General features: G+C 53.9%; 1 protein-coding gene across 3 annotated transcripts in view; it reads left to right on the top strand.

The window, feature by feature from the left end:
* The first annotated feature begins 1,950 nt into the window (after positions 1-1,950).
* The window catches only part of Znf385c (zinc finger protein 385C), a 52,533-nt gene continuing 35,106 nt past the window's right edge, over positions 1,951-19,377 (top strand). For all 3 annotated transcript variants that reach the window (XM_046446529.1, XM_046446530.1, XM_046446528.1), the window contains exon 1: positions 1,951-2,021. The gene's annotated coding sequence lies outside the window, so the exon portion shown is untranslated. The remainder of the gene's footprint in view (positions 2,022-19,377) is intronic.

Raw genomic sequence — 19,377 nt, 5'->3', positions numbered from 1 at the left:
TGAACTCATGAGCCTCCTGCCTCAGCATCCCAAGCTGCTAAGAAACCAGTTGGGCACCACTGCTTCCAGCCATGTGTGGTATTTTAAAATTAACTTGGTTAAGGTATAATAGATAGGAAACAAACTGCATGTATTTAGAATATGCGATTTTCTGTTTTAACATGTATGTTGCTCTACAATCAAGATATGAACATAGCTGGGCATGGTGGTGCTTGAATGTAATCCCGATGACTTGGGAGACTGAGATAGGAAGATCACAAGTTGGAGGTCAGCCTCAGCAACTGAATGAGAACCTGTCTCAAAAAAATTAAAAGGGTTTGCGATGTTGCTCAGTGATAAAGCATCCCTGGGTTAGACCCCATCACCAAGAAAATAAACTGAACATAGCTATCACCTTCAAAGTGTCCTCATTCCCCATTATAATGCTTCCTCCTACCCCTCCCCACACACTGATCTGCTTGTTGGTAATTTTTAATGTTAAAAAGTCCTTTAATGGGTATCATATAGACTCATTCAGAACAGCATCAATTATCTAAATTTAGGGGGGGGGGTATAGGTCAATGGTGGAGCACTTGCCTAGCACATGCAAGGCCCTGAGTTCGATCCCCAGCTTTGGGGTGAAGGGGAGACATAAAACAGTCTCAAGTCAAGGCCTATCAAGTATGTGAGGCCTTCCTCCTCCTCTAACCCCCTAACAGATTCTACCCTAATACCCACTTCCTCTCTCAACCCTCAGGTCATCTTCCCCCTGACTGGGGAAAGGTAGAGATCCAGGATGTAAGAGGTGGGCTCAGGTAATTATGGGGGTGGGGACAATTACAAAGACCTACATTTTTTTGTTCTCATTTTAATAAGAAAAAAAAAGGCAAGATCTAGGTTGATTCTTCAGGGAAAGGGCTATTTCTGTAGTAAGAGGCCCAGCAGGCAGGAGTCACCTTCAGAGGAAGGAAGGAGACTAAAGCAGAGATGTGACAGCAGGATGATGGTCCTTCCTGCCATCTAACCTGATTCCCTCCTGCTTTTTCCTTGGTCTTGCCTCAGATGGAAAATAATGCACTCTTCCTCTCCTAACATTTTTTTTTTTTTTCTGATCAAGGACTGAAATTTCAGTCCCAGTCTTTTGGGCCTCCATTCACTCCAGAGAGTGTACCTCTCTTTCCCAGGGCCCCTCTTCCTCTCCAGGAGTCCCCCTCTTCCTCCCTTCTGTCCCAACTCTGCCTCCTGGGTCCCTTCTGCCCATCCGCTCCCCACTGTGCCTTGAGTTATTATCCCCTGCCAGCAACGTGCCTTTTACAGGTCAATAAAATTAGCGACTGGGGGCAGAGGGAGGGGGGCAGGGGCAGCGGGGTGCTAAGCTCAGTGGCCTTGAATGTGGCTGGACTCACGAAGTCCGGACGCCTGTCATTCCAGGGCTAAACAGTGACAGCTGAGCGACCTGCGCTGGTGTTGGGGGGAGGGGGGGAGGGCGGGTTGTATTGCAGAGGCAGAGATGCGTGAGGATAAAGATGATCTGGGCACCTAATTGCCCTCTCAGTGGCCTAAGTCCCCATACAGCTGACCCCTGGATGGGGAGCCTAGCTTTAGAGGAGGTGTCCCATCTCCCACCCACCCTGCAGGAAAACTTCCTAGAGTTCAGATGGGGCAGACTCAGGCAAGGAGAGGTGTCCAGTCTCGCTGCATCAAGGGAGGGGTCTTCATAGGGCGTCGCTGGGGCTCCAGGGCCTCTGGAAGACGCTGCCTGAAGCAGGGATTTCATGGGGTCCTCAGGATCCATGTGACCCACCCCCTCGGTCCTCAGAAGAACCGGAGCTCCTGGCCCTCCCCAGCGGCCCGGACGCGCCCCCTTCCTCCCCACCTGAAAGTGCCGGCCCACTCCACCCGGCGGAGAAGGGGGTGGGGCTGGGCCGACCCTCCTCGCCCCGCCCCAACCTGGCCACGCCCCCTCCTGCCAGCCCGAAGCCGCGGCGCTCTGAGCTAGGCGAGAGCAGGTGGCCGCTGCGGGCTACGTCTCTGCCCCTCAGGTAAGACGGCGACGCGGGCTGGTCCACGCCGAGGACCTCGAGGGCAGCACGAGAGAAAAAGGCAGCTCCTTCCACCTACCCCGTGCTCTCGTCTCGAACCTGGGGAACCTCAAGGGACAAGTGAGGACATCCCTGTCTGGGCTTAGTGCACGGGACACTGAGCATCTATTGGGTGCTAGTGAACTCTGAGGAAGTTTGAGGGTCCCGGCTAGATCTCCTGATGCAGCGGGGGGCTCGGAGGGATTGAGAAAGGACTGAGCTCGGCATTGGGGCACCCCAGTTTTCTGGAAGAGAGCAGGTTATGGGGAGGGAGTGACTGTAGAGCTCCGGAGTGAGCAACCTTGTTGACCCAGGGTGCCCGGTGCCTCATCCAGGCTCAACCTCTTCCCCTGCGGTAGAGAGTGTGGGGTGACCAGGCAGGGTCTGTTCTGTGGGTAAGTGAGGTAGGAGCCACTGCACAGCTGAGCTGGGGCCTCGGTTTTCTTGTGAGCCCCAGGACACCTGCATCATTTATTTACATCTGCGTACAGATGTGTGTGTGAGAGAGAGGTGAACCCAGAGAGCCTGGCCTGGGATACGACTAAGTGGCCCTCTACCAGAACCAGGCAGTGGACTCAATCACAGATGGGGGCCTTATTGCAAACAGGGTGTGCATCTGCACCCCCACTATTGAGATTTGGGCTTTTGGAAAAGGATCCTGCCTCCCAGGACCTCAAAGAAAGCTTCCTGGAAGAGGAGATCCCAGGCTGACAGTTTGGATGTGACACTTAGAGCTCTGAGCCACAAAGGAGAGGCAAACTTTGGGTCTTGATGAAGGGTTGGGGTAAAGCCGAGAGTGCTGGATTGCAGAACAGAGCAGAGGCAGTGCTGCTATCTGGTTCCAGGTGGGACCCCAGGAACCCTCCAGAGAACATCACAGCCTTTGGACAAAAACAGGTCACAATTGGGAGAAAGGGGCTTCCATGTCTGTCTAGATTCCTCCATTTATTGTCTCCTCCCACACAAACCATCATTGTTAGGAAGTTCTTCCTCCTATCTGACCTTCATCCTTTCTGCTTTGGTGTCAATCCTTTGCTACTAAGAGGTAGTGTGCTATAGTGGGGAAAGTAGAGGTCGGAGGGTTCATTAAAATTGAGTCCTATTGCCTTTACCTACTGTGACCTTGGACAAGTTACTTAACCTTTGAGTTTGCTTCCTCACCTGTAAAATGGGGATAATAATAGAATCCACCTCATAGGGTGGTTGCAGGGATTAAAGGAGAATACGCATGTAAAATGCTTAGCACAGTGCCTGGCGCCTGGTGAGGCTCAACAAGTGTCCCCTCATGTGTAGGACAGCAAAGCCGATCTGCAGGGGGTGGGGTGGGGTGGGGTGGGGTGGGGTGGAAATTTTTTTAAAAGTTTGGCCAGAGAAGAATGATGGCCTTCATCATCACCCCCACTAGCCCCTGCCCCCTGCTGGTGTCTGGATCTCTGGCCATGTCTGGGCTACCCAGGGCCCCTCACCTCCTTGCTTAGTCACTCTGTTTGTGTCGCCTTTTATCTCCAGGGTGGGGAGAGGGCCCCGGCCAGGGCAGGGACCAGTAAGCAGCAGGAGCCCACTTGGGGCTGCGCCTCAGTGGAACAAGCTCTGGCTTGGAGACCCAATTTGAGAAAAAAGTGCCCATTTGGCACTACCTCCCCACCCCTCTCTGCCTCCAGAAATCCGAAAGTTGGGATCAAGCCGCACTAAATTTTTCCAGGAAGATAAATAATACGAGTGACTGAAAGTCCTGCCTGGGGATTGTCCAAGCTGCCCTCCAATGGAAAGACAGCTTCAGTCCCTGGCCAGAGCCCAGGGAAGGCTGGGTCCAGTAGCACCCTTAAACCTGGTGAAGGGAGGAGGTACCCATGCCCTAGGCTGGACGCTTTCAAGGGCTCCACTCCAGTAAGGAGGCCCCAGGATCCAGGAGGTGAATGTGTCTCAGGACTCCGCTCTCCAGACCTGCAGCTTGGGAGGGCTCTGCTGGGATGCTCTCGCTGGATCCCAGTCTGAGCCACTGTTCTCTGAATCCCTTCTTCTGAGGGCAGGTCGTGCCCCTAGAGAGTGTACCTGTAGGCCTGAGGGACAGATGAAAGGGTGGCTGATTGCAGGTGTGCATGGCACTAGGACGCAAGGCTGGGTGTCTGGTCCATGCATGGAAGTCCCTGGCTGCACAGAAAGGACCTGGCAGTGGGACCTGGCAGCGGGTAGGGAGTGGCTGGGGCTAGAGGGAGAGAGGAGCTCTCTCTCTTTACACCACAGTGTCATTCTGGAGCATAACTCCTAAGTGGCAGAGAAATCTGAATTTGAACTTGTTCTTCCAGGTTGTTAGGAAGGTACATTGGTTCTCTTGCCCCAGGCCCTGCAAATGTTGTAGGTGGCATGACGGGGTCGGTCTATGACCACAAGTGCCATTTAGTTAATTCCCTCCCTGCTCTCCCTGTCCCCCAATATAGTAGTGCCCCTCTAAAAGTGGGCTTGGGACAAGCTCACCTAGACCAGAAAGGAGTTTGAAGGTGAAATGAAGATTGTCAGTTGTCACCAACAAGCAGTTCCCCCTTGGGCCTCCTGACCTCATTCTCTACCCCAAAATTGGGACAATTTATAAAAATGTCCTGTGATGCTTGGGTGGGAAAGGATGGGGAGGAGCAGTGGCTTGTCTCCAGAGGATGGAGAGGGGGCGGCCCTCACTGGCCCCAAGGAGTGAGGAGGGAGCCGAGGAGGGCTGCAGCAGTAGGAGGGATGGACACAGGACGGGGGACACCAGGCTAGACACCACCATCCCTGCTGCCCTCCCAGAGGAACTGCACCCACAGCCAGAGGAGGGCCGTGCGTCTTTAATGTGGGTTCTTGAGAGTTTGGATCTTGGGCTTTGGACAAAGACGAGCGTGGGGGCCAGCTGGCTGGGCAGCAGGGGTCATCCCTGGCGGGAACGAATGGCATGTTGATCCCAACTGGAGTTGAATGCCCTGTGGCACCTGACATGCCGTCTGTTCAGAAGACAGAGTCAAGCTGCCTCTTTTGTGGCCGTCTCTGCTCACTCATTGATTCTGATTGGGCTGTTTGGGGACCAACCTGCCACCTTGGCCTCATTAGTTCTATGAGATGCTCAGTGTTACTAGACGCACACACACTCACCTCGGCCCGCATGCCCACCTACACTGACTCACAGCCACCTACTTCAAACACCACTTCAAGTGCCATCTCCGACTTTCCCTTGTCACACACAGTGTGCAGACCCCCAGGCCCTCGGCACAGTCTGACTCTCCCTTATCAGTGACTTTTCATTCACCTCGGGTGACCCGCTAGCTCCAGTGGCTAAGGGTTGGCTTACTTGAGAGTGGCTGGGGGCCAGACGCCTGCAGTGATTCAGCTGGGGACAGGAGGCGGCGGCACCGCCCTCCTGGGACTCCCCCCAAGTCCCACGAGGCCTGCTCTTCAGCCCTTGAGCTTCCCTGATCTCCCAGGAACGCCTGCAGGTCCCGAAGCTCTGTCTGTTCTTGGGAGCCTCTTCCTGCCTCAGTCTGTGTGTCTGTCTGTCCCTGCCCCTTGTCCTTCTGTCCTGGCTCCTCTACCTGTCCTCTCCTGTCTCTTCGCTCCTCTTCCTGTCTTTTTCTGTGTGTCTCTCTTATTCTCTCTCCCCCTTGCTTTTTCTCTTTCTCACATGTTTTCCGTCTTTCTGTCTCTCTGTCAGTCTCTCTCACACACACACGTTCTCACATTCAGTTTCTAGTTCTTTCCATCTTTAACTCCCCATCTCAGCCTCTGAGCCTGCATCTGCATTTGGTGGAGCATCTTGCTGGCTTGAGGAGTCCCAGGGGAACGGGACAGCCAGGTGTCTCTGGGTTGCAGAAGAAGGTGGCAAAGTATCCCGGGGGGCTGCTGTCACTTCCTGGCCCTTCCACCTCCGGCAACAGGCAGGAGGGGATTGCCCTGCAGGGACAGATGTTGGCTGCTCTGCTGAGAACTTGGGGACTCTGGCTTCAGACAATGAAATGTTCTTCAGAGACAAGGCTCAGGGTCATAGGCCTGGGAGCAGAGCCGAGCGTTCAGAGTGAGCAGCAGAGAGTTCCTTGTCTGTCTAATTGACCTGATTGACCTTGTGCTGATGGAAGGATGTTGGGACTGGGAGTCTCCCTCAGAAGAGGCGTTGACCAAAGTGGGGCTGAATCGACACTTTTTTCTTTTTCCTCGAAACAGCCAAACTCAACCCACCCACCCCAGGCCCCAGCCTCCTGCTCCAAACCACCAGTACGCTCCCACCCTGTTCCAACATTTCCGCCAAGTGCCCTGGGCCAGGGGGGCCTGTTTAAACAGCCTCCTGCCCTCTCCCAGCCTCCCTTTCTCCGCTGGCCTCTCCAGTCGCTTCCTGGCTTCTCGCACAGGACCTGCTGTGTTGGCTGGTTTGTTTATTTGACTAACGTTTCCTTGGGTGGGGTGAGGCCTGACTCCACAGACCCTTCTCCCTACTCTAGAGGCCCAGGCAAGAGGCCAGGCCCAGCTGCGGCCTGCGCCCACTGTCCATGTCGCCCTCCCTCGGACCCCCAGTTCATTTCCCACACCCTGATCTCAGCTCTGCCCATCTCCTCAGATGCCAGCCCACTCCCTCCCCTGCCCCAAGCTGAACACTTTGGCCTCAGAGGGAAGGCTGGTGGGTCCTCTGGGAAGGGACAGGAAATACCAGGAGAAGGTGCTGGAACAGTTGGAATCGGAACCCTTGGGTTTTCTAGGGGTTCCCAGAGAGGGATGTGTGGGGTGTGGCCTTCAGAATGCGAGAGAAGGCTGCCCACCTGCCTGTGCTCCCTCATTGGCCCAGAGGGAACAGTGATGACCAGAACACTCCAGAGGGCTTAGACCCATGTCCCGAGCAAGCCATCTCCCTGGAAACCCATCCCTTGGATGCCTATGGAATTTGGCCCATAGACAGAATTGCCTTGTCCCGTCCTAGGGGCACCTACAAAGGTGACAGTCCTCTTTGCAGATGACAACCAAAGCTCAGAGGACGAAGCAGTATGCCTAGACTGTATCTTCCATCAGAACCTGGCCTTGACCCCCACAACTCCAGACCCCCCAAAGCCACAGCTCCTCCCCAGCAGGCCTCGAACTGCCCCGTGGGAACAGGGGAGCCACAGACTGCAGCCACCTGCGGCTCTCCTGAGCCTCCCCTCCCCCACCTCACCTCCCGCCTCACACACCTTCCATTGGTCTCCTGGTCCCTGTGTCTGTGCTGGGAAGGGAGTGCAGAGGCAGGTAGCATTCCTGTGACCTCATTCTGCGACTTGCTGTCCTAGTTACCAGCTTCCTGAGGGGAGTGAAGCTTATAGAGATGACTTTAACCATCTGGGTGCTAATTTGGAATGCAACCGTCCCTAGGTTGAGGCTAGGGACAGCTATTCCGGGTCTGCAAGATGAGGTGTAGGGGTAGAGAGGCCAGAGGGGGGATCAGGAAGTTTCCCCAAATAGCCTGGCCAGCAGCCAAATGTGGGAGCCAGGCCCCAGGGGGAGTGGCCCAGCTCGGGGGCAGCTGGCCAGTTGGCACATGAACATGGCCCTTGGGATATTGGGCACAGGGCTCACATGAAGCACTGTTTTGTCTCCTTTTACTCCTCTCCCGATAAAATGAGTGTCCCTAGAACTTGGTGTCATAACTAAGGCCATGTGTCTCCACCCTGTTTTTCTTTTCTCCCAGAGTCCCATAAACCCCAACCCACTCCCTTGTTCCTCACCCCAGGAACATTGACTAATTCAACAAATGTTTATTGAGCACCTACTAGGTATCACTTGCTAACTTCTGCCCTGGGGATTGAATGAGGAATAAGACAGGTGAATAAGAGAAAAGAAGAAGCCAGGTGTGATAGTGCATACCTGTAATGCCAGCTGGTCAGGAGGCTGAGGCAGGAGGATCACGAGTTCAAAGCCAGCCTCAGCAAAAGCGAGGTGCTAAGCAACTCAGTGAGACCCTGTCTCTAAATAAAATACAAAATAGGGCTGGGGATGTGGCTCAGTAATTAAGTGCCCCTGGGTTCAATCCCTGGTGGTACCAAAGAGAGAGAGAAAGAGAGAGAGAGAGAGAGAGAGAGAGAGAGAGAGAGAGAGAAAGCAGGGAAGAAAATCTACTTTAGCACTGAAGGAAGGCCTCTCATAGAGGGGATATTTCAGCACCAGCCAAGAGAAGCAGGAGAAAGGACCCGGTAGGAAAATGGCCCACAAGACAGAAAGAACTGGCTTTTGAGAACTTGCTGGCTCCAGGGACAGAAAGAGCCCCAGTGTGACTGGGGTATCCTCAGCAAGGTGGGGAGTCATACGAAAATAGATTGGAGAAACACAGAATATTTTGATCTGGACATTTTGACCCCAAGAATGTTTTGAATGCAAACATTTAAAACCAAAACATGCTAACACTGAAGACGTTGGGGTGGGGGGAAGGTGTTTTCCACTTTGAACTCTATTCATCCAACTTCATTCCTTGATCTGATTTTTCCATTTTCCCCCTATGATACAGTTAAACAGATTTCCATGTTTTTCATTCCATTTTAATTTCACCAAAACTATTTTTTTTTTATCAGCATCAATTCCTTATATAGTTTGCTGCCAGAATTAGATTCATCCATCAATTTGGGAGTTACAGGATCTGGACACGAACGAGGCTGTGCCATTATGTGATTGAATGGGTAACCCCCTCCACTTTGGGAAGATTTAAATTAAAAAATAGATATATTTGTGGTCAAGATTTGATGCTTCTGTCCGTTTTAGTCAATGATGAGTTTCCTTGCATGCAAGAAAGTTCTAGTGGTTGTCAGTGCTACTTCTACCAGTAATATATTTAGTGGCAAGTAGTATTTATATCCCAATTAATCTGTGGGAGGAACCCAGTGGAAGGGGCAGCTGGGAGAGACGGGTTTGAGGGAGGCTGGTGAAGCTAGATCTTCCAGGCTAGGGAAGGGGTGTTCCCAAGGTGGAGGAGACACTGTTGGAGCATTTAGGCAGATGAATGACATGATTGGATTTTTTTTCTTTTCGGTTTTGTTTTTTCCTTGCTGTGCTGGGGATGGACCTGGGGTCTCATACTAGGCGGGTGTTCTACCACTGAGCTATATCCCCAGCCCAGATTTGGCTTTTTAAAAGCCTCCTTCAGCCAGGTGCAGTGGAGCATACCTATAATCCCAGCGGCTCCAGAGGCTGAGGCAGGAGGATTATAAGTTCAAAGCCAGCTTCAGCCTTAAGCAATTTAGTGAGACCCTGTCTTAAAATAAAGAATTAAGGAGGAGGGCTGGGGATGTGGCTCAGTGGTTAAGTGTTCCTGGGCTCAATCCCTTGTCCCTCCCCCCCCCAAAAGAAAATACTCCTTCAGGCTACGTGACAAACTCTGGTAGGAAGAGGAGGTGGAGGGTTGGAGAAAGGGAGACCAGGTGAGGAGACTACTCCCCGCCCCCATTCAGGTAGTAAAGACAAGAATTGAGGAAAGATTAGGAGAGTAGAAAGGACGGTGCAGTCCCTGTCCCATTCCCCAGAGTCCCCACACAGCCCTCCCCACAGAACCAGAGAGACCCTGGGTCTTCCCCACCCCCCTTCCCCTTAGTATAAAGGCAGCTCCAGGCCTCTGACATCCCAGAATCTGGCCCCCACAGTTTGCACAGGGTAGACACCAAGAGCTGAGGCGGCCTCCCTGGGACTCCCTCCCTGGCTCCCCAGCTCCCCCCACGCTGAACATGGCTGCTGCCAAGGGTCTGGGAAGCCCTCCTGAGGTTTCGGTGGGGGACAGGAAGGGATGGGATGGGCCCTCCAACCCAGAGTCACGTGGCTGGAGCTGCCGGGCAGCCACAGACCTGGCGGAGAAACAGACCCAGACACAGGGTGCTTGTCCCACTGTGGCTCCGAGCTCGGGGTGTGACCCTGGGTAGGAGTACAAAGGGGCCTCTGTTGATGTGGGGCACGGAGCCCACCTGGGCCAGGCTAGGCATCTGAGCAGGGAGGGAGGTGGCCTGGGGTGCTGGAAGGGAGAAGGCTTGAAGGGACACAGACCTGAGGTTTGGAGTGTCTTCTGGGGCAAGTCACTTCTTGATGCTCACCTTGCTCACCTATAACATAGATATCTGAATCCCACGTGGTCAGGACCCTCACATGGTGATCACTATGTGCCTATTTGCTAAAAGCTTTATTGACTCATTGAAGCCGAATAACGACCCACTAAGTGAGGTACTATTTATCCTTATTTGACAGATGGGGAAACTGAGGCACGGGGGTGGTCAAAGGCATGCAGCTAGGAAGTAGCCGAGGTAGGATTCGAGCCCAGGGGTATGGCGGACCACCCTGCTTCTGGGAAGGGATGGACATCTCTTAGACCAGGCACCGGAAGTGGATGGAGGGGTCCTCGGTCTTCACCGAGATGGAGGGGCACTTCCAGGATGACCTGGCCATAACTGTACCTTGTCTCCTGTGCCTGGGTTAGACCCTTAGGGCAGAGCAAGGGGCAGCAGAAGGGAGACAGTCCGACTCCCCAGGAGGAATCCCAGGACCAGAGCCCCAAGGCAGGTGGTGGAGCCGGGATCAAGAATGGCAGGTCACAACCCGACCGCTCTTGGTCCAATTGTGGAAACCATGTGGAGGCTGGGACATTCCTTTAACAAGGATGGTTCGTAATCTGTGAGGCACCAGGCTGGGTGCCCTGTGCTATGGACAAACCAGCTCTGCCCCCTGGCACCCAGGGTCCAGCCAGACACCAAGTACAAGGCCCAAGCTCGGGGCCCAGACATGCTCCCCTAAATGCATCTCTACATCGTCTGCCCTTCGGAATCATCTGGATGCTTGCTGAAAAGGCAGAACTGGGCCTCACCCTTTAAGCTGGAGGCCCTGGGACCTGGCAAAGCAAGCCACAAGTTCCCCAGTGGCCCAGCATGTACTCGGAAGCCTGCCAGGCGTGAGGGTCTCACCCTCAGCCTCACATCAGAATCACCTGAGAACCATTTAAATGTCCTGACGCTCAGGACGCACCCAACCCAAGCCCGTCAGAACCCTTGGGACTCAGACCTCAGAAGTTGCCCGAGCTGCCCAGGTGGTTCCACTAGTGACCATAGCAGGGACCCCCAGGCAGGCCTGCCCCTCTATCAGCCAGATCTGGGCTGAACTGTCCCCTCCACAGAGAGGCCCTGCCTGACCACCGGTCTTCAAGCCTGACGTTTATTGAGCAAATGCATCGAGCTCCTGCTCCTGCTCCGTGTCAAGCACCGAGGGCGACACTATCCCTATAGGACCTCTCAGTTGTCCCCACAGCCCCACCAGGCACCGACTGTTGGGCCCATTTTACAGATGGAGAGGTGAAATAACTTGCTCCCGGCCTGACGGCTCCAGAGGCCAGGTTCTGTCCTCTGTGGAGGCTTAGAGCAGCTCTGCTGGGGAGCCTCTGGGGACTGCGGGGAGGGCCTGGGGCACAGGACGTGTTGACACAGCCCTTCCTCTTGGAACCCCTCAGCGGGTTGGAAAGGCCCCTTCTTCCTGCTCTGCTGTGTGCTCAGGCCCTCGCGCTGATCGAAAGGAGGCACCTTGATGTGGTCAGAGCTGCTCCCTGGCCAACAAGGTGGGCCACGGCCACCCCACCGTCCCCCTGCAACGGGCATGGAGGCCTCCCCTCCTTCCTGCCCCGGACCTGATTCTCAGGGTCATGCTCAGCCTCCCACCTCCCTCCTTAGTGGGTTAGGTGGTTTTTCACTGTGAGGGAGGGAAAAGGACCCAAGGCCCAGTGGGGGGGGACGGGGAGGGTCCTGCTGGACAAACTAATTAAATAAAAGCTTCAGGAAATGAAGGTGGGTCAAGGAGGTCTTAATTTCTGCAGGGTTGATCCTGGCAGCTTGTCAGGGCCTCTGCAGGCATCTTCTAAATGCAGCTCTTTAAGTAAGAGGGGAGGTAGCCAAGGTCCAGTGAGGACCCAAGGTCCCTCAGCCTCCACCTTCCTTTCCAGGGGGCAATATGAGGAAGTCCTCTGGGTAAGCTGACCACCTCCTAGACTGCTGCTGGAAGAGGTTGTCCCTGCTGTTAGACACCCCAATTCCCAGCTTTGTTTCTTCCAGTTCTGGTTCTCCTGCCCCCCGGAGGCAGCTCTGCCAAGCTGGGTAAGGTTGAGATAATTTCCATTGCGTTGGCAACAAACACAAATTGGGTGCAACTCTGGACTGAGAAGGAGTGGGGCTAGCTGGCAGCTTTGGGAGGCAAGATGAAGGGCAAGAGAGGAGGGGCCTGGACGTTACAACGGGCACCTGAGGTTGGGTGAGGGGATCTGGATGGAGTTTTTGGCATTTGATCCAGATCAACTTGTCTTCCTTTTCCTTTTTCTCCCCCATTGGTTTCCAATGCACAGCTGTGAGGAAGTTCTTTCTGCAGTCTAATCCCTCCTGCTGTAAATAATGATTTCATCCCTCATGTAGCAAGGGGTATTTTGCAGTTTGCAGGATATTTTTTACATGTTATCTTCCTTAATTTTCTCAGATGTCAGCCTTGGATCAGGGAAGTTATTATTAGGTCTTGTTGTTATTATTACCCCACTTTACAGGTTGAAAAAAAGAACAAAAAAACAGAGAGGGGCCGAGTCTGCCCGATTCCAGAGTAAGCCTGTTCCTCCAAACTATACTGGCAGACACATTTATCCCACTCCCCTGCAGCCTCCCCTTCCATCTCACCCCAATTCAGAAGCTGCTGGGCCCTGGAGAGGTCATCTGGTCCATCCCCCTGCCTCTGGCTGTGCCGACGGGAGCCTCCTGGGACCCGGATCTGTAACCCCTCCCGCTGTGGCCAGGAGAGGGGGCGGTGGGGAAGTCAGGGAGTGAGGGTGTCAGCTGCTGGGCCTCTTTTTTTGAGCAAAGCCTTTGAAAGTTTAATGTGCTAATCTCTCCTGATTACTGCACACCGAGCACCTCCAGCTCGGACCTCCAGCTCGTCCAAGAACCCATTACACACCTCACTGAGGAGCAGGTTGAGGGCGCTGGACTGGGACCTCCGCCCCACCCTCCGCCCCTCCTGCGCTGGGAAGGACCATGCACCTCGTTTCCTAGATCTTCACAGGGATCAGGTGGGCCTCCTTCGAGACCTGGACCAGGAGGTCCCAACCCTTCCCTTTGACATCGGGACATTTAATATTCTAGAAAGGTGCTTCTGAGGAGTCTGGTTAGGAGGCTGCTGGGACCCGGGAGGTCATCCTGTCGTCCCACCCGATTTATGGCTGGGAAACCAAGGTGGGTTGCTGCCGTCTCGACATCACCTCTGCCTAGAAGCAAACCAATTAGCACCGTGTCTGATTCTGTGTTCCCAGCGCCTGTCTTGTTATTGGGGATTTATGTCCCGGTCACCGTGAAGGACGGACGAGCGTCCGGGTTTCCATTGGGGGCAGCCTGGCCAGTGATGGCAGGAGGTGGTGCCCGTCTTGCTTGGGGCAGGATGGGGATTTGATTTCAGGGGGATTTGCAACCAGTGGGGAGCCGCCCTGGCCACATGGTGGCTCTGGGCTATTTTAGGAGGCAAAGGATGGGGGAGGGGAGGGGTGGCCTTGTTCAAGTCAGGATTGAATCTGCCCTTTCAGTGGGAGCAGAAAGGACCCAGGATGCACGGGGTGGAGCAGGCTGGCCCACGGCTGGGGCTTCTCCCACCTTCTTGGAACCCAGAATTAACACTGCATATCCTGACCCCAGTCTGGGCTCTCAGCAGATTGGAGAAACTGCTGGTGGGACAGGAGACCGTGGCTCCTCACCTGAACCCTGGTAACCCGGGGCCCTTGGTGTTATTATTAAGAACAGTCACTGGAACCATCTCATATCCCTTTGCAGAATAAGTTATATTTATTGAGCCCTCAGGGGAATCCCCTGGAGCAGGGAAAAGAGCTGCGGCTCCCTTTCTGCATGGGCCCCTTCCAAGTTTGGCTGATGTTGGTTACATAAGTCTGTCCACCTCTTTGAGCCTCAGTGTCCCTGCGTCCAAAGCGGGGACCAGAAACACCTAATTAGTGACACCCACTATTATTTGGTCACCTATGATGTTGGGCGTTCCACAGGCATGATCTCACATCGCCCTTTACAATGTATTAAATGTTTTACAGATAAGGAAACTGAAGTTCAGAGAGGGGAAGTAACCTGCCCAAAGTCACACAGCCAGAGCAAGTCACCTGATCCATTTTCTTTCACACCTGTAGTTGAGCTGCTTTATTCCTCAAATCCAGCCATGTGGATTGGTTTCCCTCTGAGTGCTGGGCACTGATTTGGGGCTGGGGATTCATACATAGACAGAAGAGGGGAAGAGGAGATAAGGGGATGAGACTGGGCATTGGTAAGAACTGGACTAGCCAAACGGGAGACTCAGGGGTTTTATTTAGACTCTGGGTCATTCTCTGGCCAGAGGAGGGCAGTAACTGGAAAGGGGGTGTGGGGACTGAATCCTTCATTGAGCCAGGGGTAGGTGGGCAAGGGAGGGCCAGCACCACAGAGCACTATTACTATGTAAAGGTTTTCTTCCTCCTCACCCTACCTTTAGGGGGAAAAGTCACTAGGCATACTGTGATGAGGCCTTTGGGGGCACCTTGGCATAGAGGAAAGAGCTGAGACTTTGACCCCAATCAGATGAGGTTCAAATTCCAGCTCCGCCTCCCTAGCTGTGTGACTTGGACAGGTAAATTAACCTCTCAGAGCTTCTCTGTCTGCATCTGCAAAATGTGGAGAGTCCTGGTGACCTTTTGATGGTATCAGGAGGATAAAACGAGTTGATAAAGGTGTGAGAAAGGTCTGGAACACAAACAGTACTGTTTTGTGTGTGTGTGTGTGTGTGTGTGTGTGTGCAGGGTTGGTGTTTAGGGCTGTGTTATCCTAGGTAACTAGGTGAAGCCATGTCTTTGTGGGTGGCCCTAAGCTGGCACCTGTGGTCATGCCGAGTGATTTCCACAGGCTGGGCAGAACAGAGAGCCAGCTGCATACACATAAGTTCTGGTGCTTACAGATTGAGAAATCACTCTGGGCTGGGGCTGTCGCTCAGTATTCGTCCTGTGGCAGAGCCCCTCCTTCCCAGAAGGGAAGCCTTCTGGGATGTGGCTCCCTCTCTTGTAAAGTTGCCTAGCATGTGGGAGGCCCTGGGTTCCATCCCCAGCACTGAAAAAAAAAATCTAATTAAAAAAAAAAAAGAAAAGAAAGAAAGAAGGGGAGAGAATAAAATGGAGGAAGGAAGGGGGAAAGGAAGAAGGAAGAAAGAAAAAATAAACTCCAAGGGAGCAGGGCATGGCGCACACACCTGGAATCCCAATGACTCTGACTTGGGAGGCTGAAGCAGGAAGATCACAAGTTCAAGGTCAACCTCAGCAAATCAGTGAGTCCCTGAGCAACTTAGGGAGACCCTGTCTCAAAATAACAAGAGCTGGGGATGTGGCTCAGTGGTTAAGCACCCCTAGGTTCCATCTCCAGTACCAAAATCCTAGGGGGCTGGATCACCCCAAGTTTCATGGACCCTCAGCTCAGTGTGGAGCTAATTCAAGTCCGCAGAAGAAGTTAAGGGGCGGCAGCATCAATAGAGGACTGGGTGGAGGCCCGAGGAGGTGCTGGTCTGTTCTCAGGAGGACAGGGAAAGCCGGAATAAGTTCAGAGGGGTGTGGCTGGGGTAACGAAGAACTTGGAAACCATCCACTCCGCCAAGCTCTATTAAGTTGATAACTCGGGTCAGGTACTGCGCAGACAGGAAAGTCCCAGAATGACCCTGGTTGGGGGAGGGGCTCAGTGTCCTGGGGCAGCTGATGCAGGGTTTGGGGGAGACAGTTGACCTGGTGATAAATGCAGTAAATAAATGGTCCCAGGGCTGGGATGGTAGCTCAGTAGTTAGAGCGCTTGCCTAGCATGGGTGAGGCACTGGGTTTGATTCTCAGCACCACATATAAATAAATAAAATGAAAGTCCATTGACAATTAAAAAACATTTAGAAATAAATGGTCCCTAACCCACTCAAGATGCCCTGGGAGAATATCAGTAGCCACCTCTTTGAAAACTTCCTGGAGGAGGAGGCTGTGTCACACTACTGAGGAAGATGGGTCTCTTTAGCTGGGAGAGGAGAACTCTCTGGAAGAAGCTGGCAGCCATGCGGCCTGACTGTGAAGGTGGAGTGCACCTTTCCTGTCACCAGGGAGTAGATCTAAGATCCCTGAGTGGGCATTATTGGAAGACAGATTGCACCCCCCTCCAGGAAGGTATTAGTTAATAGTGCAATGGCCCTCTCTGGTGAGCTAGTGAGCTCCTTGTCATGGGCATGTTCAAGCAGAGACCGGAGACTCAGGGTTGCTACAAAAGGGACAGGGTGACCTCTAAGATCCCTTCCAAGTCCGAGCAACTGCAGTTCTCCATTGACAGACACTGGGTGTGGACAGTAAGCAGTGTAGATCAAGTTCAAGGATGAGGGACCGTGGGGTGGCCAGTACACAGGGTATATACCGTGGTTGTCATGACCAACCTGGATTTACTTTTGTTGAAAAAACTTTCTGGCAACTGTTTTATTGAGACATAGTTCGTGTACCACACAATTCACCCATTTAAAGTGTTCAGTCTTGGGCTGGGGCTGTAGCTCAGCGACAGAGTGCTTGCCTAGCATGCATTCAGTCCTCAGTACCATAGTAAATAAATAAATAAATAAATAAAGGCATTCTGTCCATCTACAACTACAAAAAGAAATTTTAAAAAATGAAATAAAATTGTTCAGTCTTTAAAGTGGAAATGAATTCATTCATTCATTCATTCATTCATTCCACAACTGTTTATTGAGCATCTGCTAGGCATGCATCAAGCTTTGCGCTGGTGTTTTGGAGGAAATAAAGGCCCTGACCTCGGGGGCAAGACAGGTAAATGTCAAAGGAGAGAAATGCAACCTGGGAGCTGGACTCAGAGGGAAATATACAGGGTGCGAGATGAAGCATGATGGATCAGGGAAAGGGGGGCCTGGGGAGGGAACACCTGAGCTGAGGCCTGAGTTTCCAGGAGCAGTTCTGTGAAGGTCAAGGGTGTGTTCCAGGCTGAGGGAACAGCCAGGGCAAAGGCCCTGAGGCAGGCTGAGTCCGTGTGTAGAAGACCAGGAAGACTTGCTGGGAGTGGGTGGCAGCTCAGTGCCCTACTCCTGTGGTCAAGGCATGGAGGATGCTTCCACCTGGGACTTGTCTCTGGTCACCTGTCCACCCCAGCCTGCCCTAAGAACAAGGATGGTTGAGCAGCACGTGAGTCTCTCTGGATTCCAGGGTCCTTTCTCTGCCGTTTACTCTCTTACTCATCATTTCCCTAATATGGAAGGTGGCAGGACTCTTGGGTCATGCCACCAGCCCTGCCTCCTGCCCTCTCTGGTTGTCTTCATGCACCTGTGTGCACGTCGCACCCTGGGTGCTGATTCTGTAAGGGAATCAGAAATGACCCTCAGCCACCCATACTGAAATCTCCCCAGCAGGCTTTCCTGCTGTCCCCTGACCCCAGGGCCCTTTCCTAGGAGCAGACTGGAGACTCCCATTTGGTGCTCACTTATCTTGTGACTTTGGATCATCTACTTTCATGTTTTCCTTTCCTGGTCTGTGAAATGCAGACCAAACCGCTTTGGGCAGAATGGTTTTGAGGATTGAGTGCATGGCTCCTGTCACCTTTTAGGTGCTTCATGAATGTCACCTTCCTCCTTTTCCTCCCCAAGTTTACTCCCGCACACACCCCGGCAAAAGAAAAAAAAAAAAAAAAAAGAGGGACCAGGCCCTGGTGAGCCAGAGGGAGGGAGGGTCCTCACCCATGGGTCCTTGTCCCCTGCCGAGCCCCTCGGCGCCCCTCTTCCCCGCGCTCTCCTGGCCCGGGCTAGGGCGGCGGCTCCTGGCACCTGCTCTGCCGCCCGGGGGCGGGCTCGGAAGACGCTCAGCTGCCTCGGGACGAGCCGGGCCCGGGACGGGCCAGCCGCGCACCTCCGCATGTCCCCGGTGGCCGCGGGCGGGCGGCGGGATGCAGCCGGCTCGCGTCGGGAGCGCTGCTCAGGCGGGAGCCCGCGCCGGACTCGGACCCTCGCTCCTGGCTCCGCATCCCCGGCCGACGCGCTGCCGGGACTGAGCCGGCGGGAGGGGACGCGCCGCGTGGTCCCCTGTAGATGGTTAGGTAGGTTTGGGGACAGCGGCGAGGCTCCTAGCCCGCTTTGCTTCGGGTGGCTGGGTGGGGACAAAACAGTAACTTAACCAAAACTGAAGTCGGGAAGAGGACCCCAAAGGGTGATGAAGGCAAGAAGGACTTCAGCTCCCGCTCTGCCGGTGGTCCCCAGCCTCCTCTCCCGGGGGTCCCCAGCCTCCTCTCCCCCCAACACCCTTCCCTGGTGACGGGCTTCACCAGATAACCCCCGTGGTTTCCCTCAGGAGTTGTGAGAGTCCAACTGTCCACCCGCCCCTACGAGCCCCGGGATGGAATAAATGGAAGGGTGGGGGAGGGGAGAGCTAGTAACTTAGAGTGCGAGGAACTCACCAGCCCCACCCACACCTGATCATCACAGGCGTCGGAGGCCTTATTCCCCCTACACCCCTGAGCTGAATACCCCATCTTCAGGCAAGAGGCAGAGGGGTCATTCCTGTGGCTGCCCTTCCCACATCACAGCTCCTAAACAGTCCTAGGACCGCCCAACCCTCCACCCATGCTACCAGGACTCGCTGGCTGGTGGGGTTATCATGGGCAGGCAATGGGGTTTGGAGATGCTACTCTTCTTGGTCCTATAGGGAGGTGGTCTGGAAGAGCAGGCAGTGTATGAGGCAGAGCTGGGCCAGGATCCTGGCCCCTGGTGTGCCTAGGAAGGGCCTGGGGCTCCTGAATGCTGAGAGTTAGCAGGACAACAAGCTGGGTTTCCTAGCTTTGCCTGGCAGCAGAGGGAAGAAAGGGGGTATGGAGGCTACTCCTCCCTCTCTCCTCCCACATCTTGTTAGAGGCAGATGCTCTAGTTTACCACTGAGGGCCCTGGAAGGAGAGACACAGGTTAGATAGCAAGAAGAACTTCCTGAGGGTGGATCTTCTTCAGGAGGAATCTCACTGGCCAGGAGAGACAGCCCTATCTTTGGGGGCATCAGGAGGAAATGAAGCTCTCTGGGGCACCCAAACAATAGGGCATGAGGACAGCAGAACAGGGAGAGGAAGTGACAGAGGATGTGACTTCCCCATGCTCCCTCACCTCCTAAGCCCTGTCTCTCCCTTCCTGGGAGCCAGCGTGGACTTTCAGTGCCTCAGCCAGCTCACTCCCAAATCCTCTGCACCCAGAAATCCCAAGGGAGGTAACAGGTTTCCTCTGTTACTACTCTAGATAGGAAGACAGACATGGTTGCCTTGATTTTGTCCCA

Source organism: Marmota monax, unplaced genomic scaffold (assembly GCF_021218885.2).
Source record: "Marmota monax isolate L192 unplaced genomic scaffold, Marmota_monax_Labrador192_F-V1.1 WCK01_AAM20220418_F8-fsc00346, whole genome shotgun sequence".
Classification (NCBI taxonomy): domain Eukaryota; kingdom Metazoa; phylum Chordata; class Mammalia; order Rodentia; family Sciuridae; genus Marmota; species Marmota monax.
The sequence above is the reverse complement of the archived record's forward strand: the minus strand, read 5'-3'. Positions and strand labels throughout refer to the sequence as shown.